Here is a 15,753-nt window from a genome sequence, read left to right on the forward strand (position 1 = left end):
GGGTAGATTAGTAGTTGGCTGAAATGTAAGCCATTCTTTATACTAAGGAAAGCTTTCTGTCTCATAATGAGAGTAAATTTCCTAGGCTTAGATGATTCACATCCTGCTACTTAGGCTCCTAGACAGGCTCTGGGATTTACTGAAAATCTTAAGATTTTTCTTTAGTCAACAAATGTAGCAGTGTAAAGTAATACCTGGCCTTATATTTAATAAGGAACTCACATTGAGACAGGGTTTATATGAACATTGTCAGTTCTCTGTCCCCTTAGGATCCAACAGACCCTCAATCTCTTCCTTCATGACACATATAAAAAATGTTCTTAGAATTGATTTGAATCGATACATCTCTACGAAATGATAAAAATTAATTTGTCTTGAGAAGTGACAGAAGGAAATAATGTTACCTAATCTGGAATTAATTTGATAGTAAATATCAGGTAGTATGATAGGAATTACTAAAATAGGAAGACAATTTTATTTCAATTTTATTTAAAACTGTAATCTTCTGTGTGATGATTTTGGAAATTAATTTATATACTGAATAGAAGGATTCCAGAAACTGGATACATGATTTTATTCTGGCGTCTTCAATCATTCGAAATGAAATCCTTGATCTGTTGAGCTGCAATTCTCAGTAACTCACTGCAGCTTTCTGACTGTGCCAACTCAGATGGCAAGAACTCTATCCTGGCAGGTGATCATGGTGAAATGACTATTGAAAGATTTCTCACTCCTGGTGCTGTGAAGAGTCATAGAGGCCAGACTGATCATGTCCCACCACAGTTAGGCCCTGTTACCCTGCGTGGGAAGATACAGGGGTATTCTGGACAAACAAAGTTGACGTGCACATTTCAGTCGTATTTTACTCTAAATGCCTTCTTTCATCTGGAATAAACTCAATATGGTACATTCAGAGACATGAAATTTATATCACTGGGTGAATATGTAAACCTGGTATTTAACCTTAATTATAGATATGGAAATAGTTCTTTTATGTCTATATCTTACATGATAGAACAAAATATCTCTAGATCCAGACCTGTGCATTCTATACTTTCACTCATTTATAGCCAAATAGGCAAGCAATGTTGAAACTACATTCTACAGTATGCACTTATACATCAATGGAAAGGACTATCAGGTTTTCTACATTGTGGAGAAAAGAAAATCATCCATAGAGAAGTTTTATCATAAAGGCTAAAGGACAGAATAAATTTCAATAGTGAAGAAATAAAGGCAACAAAGGGATGGCAAATGATTATAATACAGCATGAAGGGAACATCTTTCCTCTTTATTCTCAAATTATTTTGTCCACTAATTCTGCTAATCAAAATGACTATGGAAAATAAGAATACAACTTAAATATTCACTGTCAGAAACTAAGCATGTGTTTATAGCTCTTTAGGAGTTTATTAGAAGATAGAATCTCATTATTACTCCATTACTAATATTAATTTTGTTTCTCTGAACCCACAGATAAATGCAACTCTGAGATCTAATCAGGGAGTTTCTTTGTTTCATTGGATGGTAGTTAACTCAGAAACTGACTGTCCAAAGCACAACGTGTTTGTGGAGTGTTCAGCCATAATTGGGATATCTATATATCATAGTTTCCCCACAAAGGCTCAGAGATAACAGTCAACATGAGGACAGAAAAACTGTAAGAGACAGGAGTCAGGGGACAATACTGAAATAGTCCTAAGACATTACAGGACCACTGTACTCACAAACTCACAGTAGCTTGATTACCTGTGCAAAATGAAGCCCATTAGCATTCCATCATTGATTCAGCAGTTTCATGAAACTCGCACTGCTAGGTTCCACACTCTTGAAAATTCATGTCCTCTGGGAGAGGAAGAATCAATTTTCTACATTGGTATGCACCCTCTTAGCTTGAGCATGCTCCAGTGGCTGGCTCCAAATCCACAATTGTAAGGGTTGCACAAGTAGGATTTGATGGCTTAAGACCAAACGATGAAACAAAGTTGGCAATGGATTATGGAGGTAGAAATTAGATCATGGAAGAGTAAGGTGAATGAGTTTGGGGCAAATGCAATTAAAATATATTTTATATACATGCATGAAATTTTTAAAATTTAATAAAATATGCCAATTTTAATAGTAACCATTAGCAGGAAGGTTAAGTATAGGTTATAAAGATAATGAGCAAAGTCAATGATGACAAATCACTTTCTCTGATCCTCTAAAACAACTGCTGTCAATCAAATGGATATTATGGCAGGATAGAGACCAAAGGGAACACAGTCATCTTTGCCCTTACCATATTATATTCACTGGATTGCAAACAATGGTAGATATTTACCATTGAAACTGAATTATTAATGATAATATATGAGTGAGCACTAGCCTTTCTATCTTAACAGGTCAGAGGTATGTGTAGCAATTAGCAAAATGAATGAATAAAAGAATAAAGAGGGTTTGAATGTTAAGGAGGTCTCTAAAATCTAGAGATAAAGTAAATTTATGTATTAATTCAAATGAGGGCTGGAACATCAGATTAGCTGGGATTTCACAATAATGAGCCATTATTTGTGATTATGACAAGATCTATTTATCTGGAGACTAGGTGGAAGTTTTTCAAGACTGATTTTTTTTTTAAAAAAAGGAATGATTTGAAGGAAGGTAACCTCTACATTGCTTCATAGAAATCTCAAAAGATGACAGATAGATTAGTAGTGGTAGAAAAGTTAACTACGTGAACTACATTTTGAAATTGTAAAGAAAGAGAGAACATCATGTCCTTAGGTAACAGGGAGAAAGTGCACTACAGGAAGATGAACATGCTAAGGAAAGCAGGTAGAATGTTTAGATTAGCATTGTTCATTGTGTAACATATGGCAGCATTATTTGCAGATTCAAGGTTGGAGAAATGGTTACTACATCTGAATCAACCAGACCCAGAGGAGAAAAAGTTTGTCAGGGTGACATGGCAAAAGAATATATACAACTTTCTGTGTATTAAGAGTTAACAAGTGGTACATTTTTTTCTTACAATATTTAAAGGATTTCAGGTGAGTGGGAAAGATTTCAAGTAGGTTTTAAATGTTTTATTTAAATGTGTGAATAGCAGTTTGAATCGCAGTACGACGGAGGAGTGGGCGCCCGGATCTCGCTGTGCGTCTGCGACCGCCTGGCCTCGTCTCTTCCTCTCTTGTCCGATCTGCAGCACGGTCGGAGATGGCTGGCCGTAAGACTGGAAAGGACTCCGGAAAGACCAAGACAAATGCGGTTTCCCGCTCACGCGAGCCGGCTTGCAGTTCCCTGTGGGTAATATTCATCGACACCTGAAATCTAGGACAACCAGCCACGGACCTGTGGGCGCGACCGCCGCTATGTACAGCGCAGCCATCCTGGAGTACCTCACCGCAGAGGTACTAGAGTTGGCAGGAAATGCATCAAAAGACTTGAAGGTAAAGCTTATTACCCCTTGTCACTTGCAACTTGCTATTCGTGGAGATGAAGAATTGGACTCTGATCAAGGCTACAATTGCTGGTGGTGGTGTCATCCCACACATCCACAAGTCTCTGATTGGGAAGAAAGGACAACAGAAGACTATCTAAGGATGCCTGGGTTCCTTATTATCTCAGGACTCTAAATATTCTTAACAGCTGTCCAGTGTCGGTGATTCCAGTGGACTGTATCTCTGTGAAAAACACAATTTTGCCTTTTTGTAGTTCTATTTGAGCAAGTTGGAGGCTTAATTAACCTTCCAACCAACCAAATTTCTGTATTCGAGTCTTAGCCATATTTAAGTGTTACTGTGGCTTCAAAGAAGCTATTGGTTCTGAAGTAGTGGGTTTTGATTGAGTTGACTGTTTTTAAAAAAAACTGTTTGGATTTTAATTGTGATGCAGAAGTTTTAGTAACAAACATTTGGTTTTGTACAGACATTATTTCCACTCTGGTGGATAAGCTCAATAAAGGTCATATCTCAAAACTAAACAAAATTAAAAATAAAAATAAAATAAAATAAATGTGTGAATAAAGCTTGCTTAATATAATTCTGCAAACTCATGATTAATTTCTTCCAATATGGGCACTGCAGTATATGCCATCCAACATACCAGTTTATTTTAGTGGAAATATTCCAAATTGATGGATTATGCATTAAAAATAGGAGAAATTCATTATGTAGCTAATATTTTCACCTTAATTATATATTTTTTAATTAAATGTTTTGGCATTCATTTTCATATGTAAAAATATATTCCAATATATTAGTGTTTTACTTGTAAGAGAGGAGGTGTCCGAGGAATAAGCTTAACTTGAAATTGACAAAACAGATTACTGAGTGTTTTCTCAATGGACATAAGGCCTTCAGCTTCAGCTTGACTTCTCTCTGCTAGACTGATTTTCAGCTTAGTTGAAGAAACAAAAGCCCCAAAGTTGCATTCATTGCCTTGAAGTTATTAGCCAATTTTGATTCTAAAACCAAATAGTAATTTAGCATTCCTTTTATAATTGTATAAAAATTAGCTCCTTAGGTATTTTCTTTTTATTTATTTACTTATTAAGAATTTTTTTTCATTTTACATACCAACCAAAGATTCCTCTCTTCTCTCCTCCCACCCCTCCAGCCTCCCACTCCCAACCCACGCCCCATTCCCTCCAACAAGAAGGTAAGGCCTCCCATGGAGAGATATATTTAGTTGAGGCAGGTGAAAGCGCCTCCCCCTGCCTCAAGGCTATGGAAGGTGTCCAGGCATAGATAGTGAATGCCAAAAGGCTGGCTCCTGCACCAGGGACAGATCCTGATCCCACTGCCAGGGGACCTCTTATTCTTTTGTGAATACAATAACATTTTCTTTGAATAATACCTTCAATGTTTAGAAAGTTTGCAAGTATCCAAGATTATTGTGGACCATGCCATTAATTTATTATATGACATACTTCATTCATGTTATTGAGCATCTAGTAACAAGTCTTTTTAATCTTTATTGTAGCTTTGAATTAAGTCAAATGCACCAATGAAATCATATTACTAGTCAAACGAACTGATATTTCATAGTCCTCACTCTTCTATATCACCAACGTTTAATATTCTTAACCTTTTGGGAAACTTTAAGTCAGGCTTCACTTTATTTTTCATATTGGCTCATGTTGCAAGATCTGAAAAGCAATACCGTATGAGGCCTTAACATGTAACGATCTAATTAGAAGTTTCCATGTTTCTCTACTTGTTTGGCTATGTTGTCTCATTCAGTCTTCTTTATCTCAGTGAATCAACACACAGAGTATTTACTTCATAATAGTGGACTTCAGATCCTTCAGAATCCTAGATTTCTTCAATACACCATATTGTTGTCCCTTTTTACCATATGTATGTTTCCCCCTTCCCTACTCGCTCAGCCTTTCCTACAGAAGCACTTTCAGGTACCTTGTGAGGAAGTAGTCTTCCATCAGTGGTTATGATGTATGCAAGTATTAATCTATGAGTCTCAAAATATCAATAGCACTTATTACAATCTAGGATATTGAACTCTCCTTCACTAATTGGATTAATACAAAAAATGAAATGAAATATGTGCCCTATATCATATTTTATCCCTTTTCACTCACACTCCTATTTCTTCTCCTTTATTCTAATACTTTATTCAATTAATATTTGTTTATCAACTTACAGAATATTTATTTATTTTATTGCTGAATATTATGAAGTTATAAGCTCTCAAATATATTTCCGAGCTTTATCTTAATAATTTCCATTTATAATATTCTTGGAAGTCTATAGTAGTTTATTACTTATTATAAATTTTATTAATTTTTAAACCTTAAAAAGGTAGAAAATATGAAGCTCATGAATATATTAATAGGCTTAATCATATGTTAATATTCACTATTTGCTTTCATTTATATGCACTGAGTATATTGAATGACTACACTTGGCCAAATACAATTATAACTCCTGGAGATAATATAGTGACATTAAATCAAAATATCATAAAAATAAATTATAGTAAGTCTAAATATCACTGTTGTCATGACATCTACATTTTAGTTGACTGCAAACCAATAGACAATGGGAGCTTATGATGTATTATTGCTTATAGTTTCTATGAGTGGAAGTAAGTGAGTAGACAAAAACACAGGGTAAAGAGGGCATTCAATTTTATTTCAGTGACAATAACTCTACTGATAAAGTTATATTCAAGCTCACCTTTGTAAATTTTGGAAAATTATCCATAGTAAATACATGAAAGTAGAAGTCAGGTAGCATTTCAAATGTATTTTTTAAACCAAGTTAAAGTAAACAGAAACATATGCATGCAGAACCACATTATTTTCACCTATATAAAGGGGTAAAATATTTATTACCATTTAATGATAAGCACAAAATATATGGTGAAAGAGTCAACCTAGTTTTACTCTTGCAGTTGTAATCTTCCTTACTCAACATGAATTAAAATCACTGTAATAATAATGCTTATGCTTTTTTCATTCACTTTGAAATTTAACATGCTTGTTAACATAATTACTGCTTGTCATCCCAGAAGGCCTACCCTATTAAATGGTATTAAAATATTCATTGTATTTATTTTCAAATTTACTAGATAAAATACTGCTACAAAATCTGTTTATGCACACTGAGTAGAGAAGCAAAAACTAGCAATCATAAGATAAATTCAAGAATCATACTAGGCCATTTATTGAATGTTCTAAATTAGTATCTAGTTAAAATCTTTGACCAATAAATATGAAAAATCAGTGTACTACATCCTATAACTTCAGTTTCAATGAATCTACCATCTATTGCCAACAATAATGATCATTTCTTATACTCTGAAGTCTTATGTTTCTAAGTGTAACATATTTATTAAGATACATATAAATATTGTAGATCATAAAATACTTTTTTTTTTTTTTTTGGTTTTTCGAGACAGGGTTTCTCTGTGTAGCTTTGCGCCTTTCCTGGAACTCACTTGGTAGCCCAGGCTGGCCTTGAACTCACAGAGATCCGCCTGGCTCTGCCTCCCTTGTGCTGGGATTAAAGGCGTGCGCCACCACCGCCCGGCCTAGAATACTTTTTAAATAAAGAATAATGTTCTAATTTCACATATAAATGTAAAATTCTCATTAAATGGAACTTATTGTAACCTTCTCAAATCACTAAACGATCGACCTCTAGAAATCAGCATACTTGGGTAGGTATGTCACACAAACACAGAAACACACACACACACACACACACACACACACACACACATATGCTTTATATATCATTATTGTAAAGTATCTTGGATTTAATATTTTTCTGGGATTAAAAGAGAATCTATTGTGATATTTTTAAAGAGACTTTGAAGTGAAGTGGTGAGTTGCATTGCAGCATATATGTAAAGCTACATTTAAGTTATATTTAAAATCATATGTAAAGTTGTATTCTTTTATCAACAATTACAAATGCATATCAATATTTTTGCAACCTACAGAATGTCAGTAAGTGATGTAATGATCTAGGTTAGATAGGGGAAAAAGACTTATTGTTAAAGGCTGTATATGTTCCATAGAAGTTGATACTATTAATAGTGGATTGGATAATTAACATGTTTGACTCATCAAGTGATTAATCAATAAATGTGTCCACTGTTAAGTAGACTGTACTAGGAGTCCCTTTCTAGATGATTGCTTAAAATAGACAACAAAAAAACACAATCACTCCATATAAATTTTTTTTATTCTGAATTGGACCCTTCCACACTCTTTGCTTCCTATCCATATGAAGAGATTAAGAACAAATATGTATCATTTCATTTGCTCTCTACTACCCTTTTAAATTTTACATTAACTTTCTTTTTTTTTTTCTTTTTTTATTAGGAGTTTTTTTTTATTCATTTTACATTACAACCACAGATTCCCCTCTCCTCCCTCCTCTCACCCCCCCCCCCTGCCTTACCCTCCAAACCCACTACCCCTTCCCACCTCCTCCAAGGCAAGGTCTCCCATGGCGAGTCAGCAGAGCCTGGTACATTCAGTTAAGGCAGGTCCAAGCCCCTCCTCCCTGCACCAAGGCTGTGCAAAGTGTCCCTCCTACCACAGGCACTAGGCTCTAAAAAGCCAGCTCATGCACCAGGGACAGGTCCTGCTCCCATTGCTGGAGGGCCCCCTAAACAGTTCAAGCTAAACTATTGTCTCACCTATCCAGAGGGCCTAGTCTAGTACCATGGGGGCTCCTCATCTATTGGCCCACAGTTCATGTGTTTCTACTAGTTTGGCTGGTGGTCTCTGTACATTTTCCCATCATGATCTCGATGTTTCTTGCTCATAGAATCCCTCCTCTCTCTCATCGATTGGACTCCTAGAGTTCAGCCTGGCACCCAGCCATGGATCTCTGCATCTGCTTCCATCAGTCACTGGATAAGGGCTCTATGATGGCAGTTCGGGTATTCAGCCATCTTGATCACTAGAGTAGGTCAGTTCAGGCACCCACTCAACCATTGCCAGTAGTCTAAAGTGGGGTCATCCTTGTTGATTCCTGGGAACTACCCTAGCACTCTGTTTCTCCCTATGCTCATGATGTCTTCATTTATCACGGTATCTCTTTCCTTGCTCTCCCACTCTGTCCCTGTTCCAGCTCAAACCTCCCGTTTCCTTATGTTCTCAATGGAGGGAAAGGGATGGGAGATGAGAACATAGAGGAAATTATACATGAACTTTTAACATGCTTCTCTAGTATCAACACATAGTGTCAAATAATTAAATATAAGTTTGATGTTAGATTAGAGGATGTGTCTCATATTTCACTTAATTTAATAGTAAGTGACACTAGAAATGTAACATAGCAACTTCGCATACATCTGGCCATTTAATTTTTTTATAATGAAGCCATAAATACACACTAGATAATGACAATATGTTTAATAAATAGTGCTGGCCAAACTGTTGACTTCAAGTAAAAGAAATCAAATAGTTCCCTACTTATCACTCTGTGTAAAAATCAAATCTAAATGGATCAAAGACCTCAGTATAACAAGGCCAGACACACTAAATATGATAGAAAAGAAAGTGGGGAGTAGTCTTGAACTCATGGCACAGGAAAGGATTTTATGGACAGAACACCAATAGCCAAGGTACTAAGCACAACATTTAAAAAAAAAAAAAAGCAGGAAGTCATGAAACTAGGACCAAAGTTTCCACTCCACGTTCCACTACCTTGCCTTCCCTTTTCCCTCCCTCCATTCTCTTGTCCTGTACTTCTCGTCAAAGGCAGGCCTCACATGGTTATCAGGCAGCCATAATCTATCAAGTTGCAGTTAGGTTAGGCACCTCCTCTTCTGCTGAGGCTGGATGATTCAGTCATGGTCAGGAGCATGGTGGCATGAAGGCAAGCCGGCAGGCATGGCACTGGATCAGCAGCTGAAAGCTCACATCCTGATTTACAAATATGAAGCAAGAACACACTGAGAATGAGAAAGAGTCTTTGGAAACCTCAAAATCCTTCTCTAGTGACAAACCTCCAATGGCCCAACCTATTCATCCTTCCCAAACAGTTCCATCAAGTGACTAATTATTCAAACATAAACCTATGGGAGCACTTGCTTTCAAACCACAACAGTCTTCAATTTCCATGTTCAAAGTCACTAGCAATTCAGTTTTTTTAACTCAAAAATGAACAGTCTCAAATGAAATGTCACCAGCTAAGGACCAATTGTTCACATATATAGACTTTGAAAATATGTCCCATAACAATCATTTACCTATTTTTTTCTGTTGATCTCTTACCATGAGCATATATTCTATAAAAATTACAGGCATCTTTTGTCTTTACCTATGCTACAACAAGGCTGAACTGATGTGTACTATATAATTGCCAGATATATAAATGGTAATATCAAGATCCAGGTCAGTAATTCCAACTGTGAGAGAATTCTAATATATAAAGGAAAGGAAATTGTAGCTAGAGTTTTCCTGCCTTGTCCACAGTCAGGACAAATCTTTGTCACCCGCCAGTCCCACAGCCGCTCAGACCCAACCAAGTAAACACAGAGACTTACATTGCTTACAAACTGTATGGCCGTGGCAGGCTTCTTGCTAATTGTTCTTATAGCTTAAATTAATCCATTTCCATAAATCTATGCCTTGCCACGTGGCTGGTGGCTTACCCGTGTCTTCACATGCTGCTGGTCATGGCTGCGGCTGGCAGTGTCTCTCAGCCTCAGCCTTCTGCTTCCCAGAACTCTCCTCTCTCCTTGTCCCACCTACTTCCTGCCTGGCCACTGGCCAATCAGTGTTTTATTTATTGACCAATCAGAGCAACAGATTTGACATACAGACCATCCCACAGCAGGAAATGATCATAATTTCAGTCTAAGTATTGTGGTTGAGTTTTAAGCACTAACTTTTTGACTATATATATATATATATATATATATATATATATATATATATATAATGTAGTACTTATTTAGTATAATTAAATATATATTACATGCATGTGTATGTATTTTGGTTAATTTTAATATACAAATCATCATCAAATTATGGGCTTTTATGTAATATTAGACTAGATTTTCTTTAAACATCAATTTCATCTATTTATTAGTAACTGTATACTTAGCAATAGTAAAAAATAGTAATATATAATGACTCCTTGTAAAATAAAGTCAATATGTCTATATTTCAGATTTAATATACTACTTTGTCAGTGAGGTGATAAAACATTCTAGAATTTCAAGTTATTAATTGAAAATTATGGTCTGATGTCTTAGTAAAGTGCGAGCCATGAAAACAGAACTTATTCATAAAATCAAAGCTAGTGATATGTCACAATCTTGTAGGAGGAATGGTTGAACCGTGCTATAATCCTCAGACCCAGAGAAGTTAAATAATAAGGAGGACTCAATAGTGGGATGCATGAATCTCACTGTGAATGGGAAGAAGAATTGGCGTTGCCAGTGGAGGTGGAGGGGTGGTGTCTGAAAGGTGGTTGGGCTTGGGAACAGAAGGAATCAGGTGGGGGAAGATGGATGCAGAGAGCACTGGGAGAGTCACCTGGAAACAGAGGGTATCTCTGGAACGAGCTTGAAATCTAAAGCAATGGAAATAAATACCTAAGAATCTTTAAAGGTGACCCTTGCTAAGACTCTTAGCCATGAGGGATATGGAGCCTGAACTGATTGATCATCTTCCGTAACCAGGCAAGACTTCCAGGGAAGGGACTGGGACATGAACACAGCCACTAACCCTTCACTCTACAATGTGTCCTGTCTACGAGGTGTGCTGGGGTAAAGATGATACAGAAATGGTTTGATTGATGAACTAAGTACCAATACAGCTGGAGACCACACTCTGAGAGGGAGCTCACCCTTGAGGACCACGACCCAGAGGCAGGAGACTCCAGAGACCTAGGATGGAACCAAACACAAATGACAAAAAAGAAGCGAGTGAAAGGATTACTAATGATATTCTGCTATACTCATAGATTGATCTCTAGCCCGAGTGTCATAAGGGAGGATTCACCGAGCAGCGGATAGAAATAGAAGCAGAGACCCACAGCCAAACAGTAGGTGGACTCCAGGGCATCCTGTGGAAGAGGGGGAGGAAGAATTTTACTAGGCAAAAGCCTCAATCCTACCAACCACAAGAAAACCCAGAGGATCAACTAATCTGAGCTCATAGAGACTCACAGAGACTGAACCAATAACCAGGGAGCCTGCATGGGACTGCCCTAGGCACTCTCTGTACCTGTTACAGTTGGGTAACTTGCTCTTCACGTGAGACTCCTAACAGTAAGAGCAGAGGCTGTCTCTGAGTGTTTTAGTAGTTGTATTTTTAGGAACTGCTGCATGATAATCACAGATAACAACAAATTTTAGTTTTTTCCTCTTTTAGCCATTTCTCCAACTCTGAACACTCATAGCAAGACAGTTCAGTGACGTCCTTCTGCAAAATATATATATGCAGAGTTATCAGAGAGAAGGAATGAGCACTTCGTCTAACTTATTAGCATCTCATACCACATAAGAGAAAACAAGATCCATATATTTAGATTTTTTGAAGGAATTAACCACTAAAGTGCTGTGTCTTTTGAGCTCGTTTCTCTGACATTTCTTTCTCTTACAGTCTTTCTTATATGTAAATACATATGTGAATTCTTCACCCTAGAAGAGCCTCTCAAGTTTAAGTTGTATATGTAAAAATCCAGACATCAAGAAAAGGTATTTGTTTTTTCTTCATTCTCTACTGTGACACTGTGTAAGTTTCAATGTGTTTTCTTTTCAGAGTTGTCCTTCACTCTGAGAGTTGAAGGAATCATCGTCCAACTATATGAGAATAATTATATATATATATTGAGAATACACATATATAAACAAAGTACAGTGCTCCAGAATTAAAATTTCATGATTTAGCTCTTAGGATTTAAAGTAATTTATGTGCTTTTGCCTGTCTGATGGGGATACAGGGAGCTGCTGCAACACATTTCCTCCTCTGCTTTCTGAGCACACTGGCCAATGTTTCTTAATCATAGAGTTCTTTGGATTCTTCCTTTAGATTCATAACTCTTCTGCTCTTCAAAATGAGTCTCCCACAAAGTCTCTTTATCTCGTTGTTATTTTCTTTTCCCCTTTCTTTTTATATACACACTAATATACTTTACCCTGTGAATGGGTGTTCTGTACCTATGTATACCTTGCAAATATATTTCTTTAAATCAGGTTCATGCTTGAAAAGTCAAAAGTGACAAACTTCAGTACCTTTTATCTTATTCTTTCATGATGATTCAGGATTTGGAAATATCACCCTTGTCTTATGTCACAACTAAAACGAAATGAGAAAATAAAAATATAAATATGAGTTAATAATGCATAAGAGTATAAAAATTTAAAATTAAACTTGTAACTGCTTTATTATTTCCAAACATGTTTCACTAGAAGATAAGTATTAGGCTTGACATGGATTTATTACCGATTCCAACACAAATCAACAATGATCAGTAAATGAACAGAGTATGGGGGAAAAAATCTTGCCATCGAGATGACTGAAGGCCAATAATTACTTTCTCTTTAGTCTATGTCACACCACTCCTTAAAAATTAAATAGCACATAAATTACTCTCTATTAACAAGCAGTTCAACAATGTGTTCACGCATCTGACAGATTTAATATTCTATACTTCTCCTAGTAATGTCACCACTCAAATATATCATGCTATATGCTCTTCTTGGTCTCTTCTGTTATCTCACAATTTTCCCTGCTGAGATACAGGGGCCTTATGAAAATTTGGTATGAAAATCAGTAGAAATAGTCCATAAATCTTATTATCCCACACATCTTAATAGGAATACATATTCAACTAGAGTCAAGTATTTACCTAATAAATATTAAAAATGGAAACCTTTCACTTTTTAAAAAATATATCATTTTTGAAATGTGTGCCTCTCATGATGCATAAGGGTATAATTCCTACATCTTGAAGTTGAGGCAGGAAGACTTGATATCCACAGTTATTGCAAAGGCAGTTTGTGCTACAAGTAGCATATCTCCTAAAAGATGGAAAAATGTTTTTTAATTAATTAATTAATTAATTTAATTATTTTATGTGCATTGGTGTTTTACCTGCATGTATGTTGCGTGAGCATGTCAGGTCTTGGAATTACAGACAGTTGTGAGCTGCTATAGGGCTGCTGGGATTTAAATCACAGCAAAGAAATAATTCCTGTATTGATATTTTAAATTTTGCACATAAACCAACTATTTTTGGTAAAATTTATGACTATTTGATGTTAAAGGAATATATTCAAATGAAGAACATTTTTAATAAGCTTGATGTCGAATGTTGAATTTTTTATTTTTTTATAACCGTCGCTTCAACTATTTTGTAATAAAAACCAGAAAGTTTATTTTTATAGTTGTGTTCCTGCAACTAGAATTCTTTTTCATTCCACAGAAAATTCTTGTGTTAAATATTCTAAGCCATAGCTAGTCTAAGACTATTAGAGGGTACACACGAGTTTTAGGAATGTGTTTCAGATTGGCTAATTTATCAAAGCCGTCACCATTGTTTGCCATTTGCGCATCTCAGCAAAGCATATGCAAATGAAAACCCTATCCATTTTCATGAGTAAATGACAAATGTGTGTGTTGTCTTGGTGTCCATTCCTCCCCCTCCTCCTCCTCATCATCACCTTGGTGGCGTTATCCTTCAATATTTCAAAGTTTGAAAAACAAATTCATTTTGAATTACGGAACCCATATCACAGAAAAATGACCAAAACCTGCAGTACATTTAAATATTCTTCAGTATATTTCAAAGCAGGATTATTTTCCATGTTTCATAGCCTTTTACTTCAATCATATCCCCATCTGTGAGTAAAACATTCAGATAACATATAGAAATCATACAACTTTTATTTATAATATATCTTATATAATACAGTGCTTATAAGCACTCTGACCCATTTTTAAAAGTAGCCTATTGTGTTTTCTTTATTTCATGTTCTGTTTTGCATGTTTCTGGTGTGTTCTTGTCTTTACTCTCTGCCATGCTGAAACCAAACTATACAACCCATTCTTAACTTTAAGAGCTGACAAACTAAGGAAGAAAATCTGCCAGGACCAATACTCATGTCACAACTAATAATCACATTGGCACACACAGGGAAATTTCAGGATACTTACTACAATTCCAATATAATTTGCTAAATATTTATCATGATCCTTTCATTTAGGTACATTTCTCGTCTTCAATATATCTGAACATGAAACTGAAAGCATGGTTTTTGTCCTAATGCATGTAACTGCAGAATAAAAACATTTTTAACTGTCTTGAAAACTGTTAAGTACTAAGCTATGTATGTTTAGACACATATGCATATATATATATATATATATACATATATGTGTGTGTGTGTGTGTGTGTGTGTGTGTGTGTGTGTGTACCTACATATACTTATATCCATCCATTCATATATATGTATACTTTAAGAGGGCAAATGCAGAGGCAATGATGTTCCTGGAAGACCACACCATATTCTTCAAATGCAAATGATGTATTAACATCTGTGAAATATTATATGTCTTTTCCCCAATTCTTACTTAACTTAATATAACACTTGGATATCTTTCAGTCAGTCTTCTTAAAGGTATACAATAAAATTTTTTTTATTTTACCCTTCATTATATAAAATGTTATATAATTATAAAATTATAAAAAATAAAATCCTGAGTACTTTTTTTGTAATAAGCAAGATTGACACACAGGTAATTTGAATATGCAAGCTTATACCATTCATGTAAATTTGAGGAAACAATCATGAGAAAATAAATAAACCCTTGGTAAACTATGCCAGCAGACATATTAGTGTCAAAAGAAGTGTAATTTAGAAAATGATAATAGAATGCAAGTAATTAGATAAGTTTTGGGTAAGGCCATAGGTGGAAATTGAAAGTGTGAAAACGTGACTGATAATACGCTTAGATAAAATGTTAAGATAATATCCAGAGTTCAATGCTGGATCCTCCTGCTGAATATGGAATAAAAGACAGAAAATTTCCATAGGATTAAATAGATTTTTTTCTGAGATTGAATACTATTTAAATTGTTATTTAAGGAAACTCATAATCTTAAAATAAATCTGAGACACTTTTGTATTTATCAGTCATTTTTTTTTTTTTTTAGCAAAAATTGAATATGTCAGCTTTATACTACTCAGTGGAATATTTAGTGGAATTCTGTCATGTGAGTATTGACACTTTGGCCACTATTATCCATTTTTAATGGACTGTAGTTGTGTTT

The 15,753-nt window shown here is 35.4% G+C and overlaps 1 pseudogene; it reads left to right on the forward strand.

Annotated features, from left to right (window-relative positions):
- The first annotated feature begins 3,199 nt into the window (after nt 1-3,199).
- Nucleotides 3,200-3,948, forward strand: LOC114697809 (annotated as a pseudogene).
- Nucleotides 3,949-15,753: the final 11,805 nt, after the last annotated feature.

The sequence above is a fragment of the Peromyscus leucopus genome, chromosome 11 (genome assembly GCF_004664715.2).
Source record: "Peromyscus leucopus breed LL Stock chromosome 11, UCI_PerLeu_2.1, whole genome shotgun sequence".
NCBI classification, from domain to species: Eukaryota; Metazoa; Chordata; class Mammalia; order Rodentia; family Cricetidae; genus Peromyscus; species Peromyscus leucopus.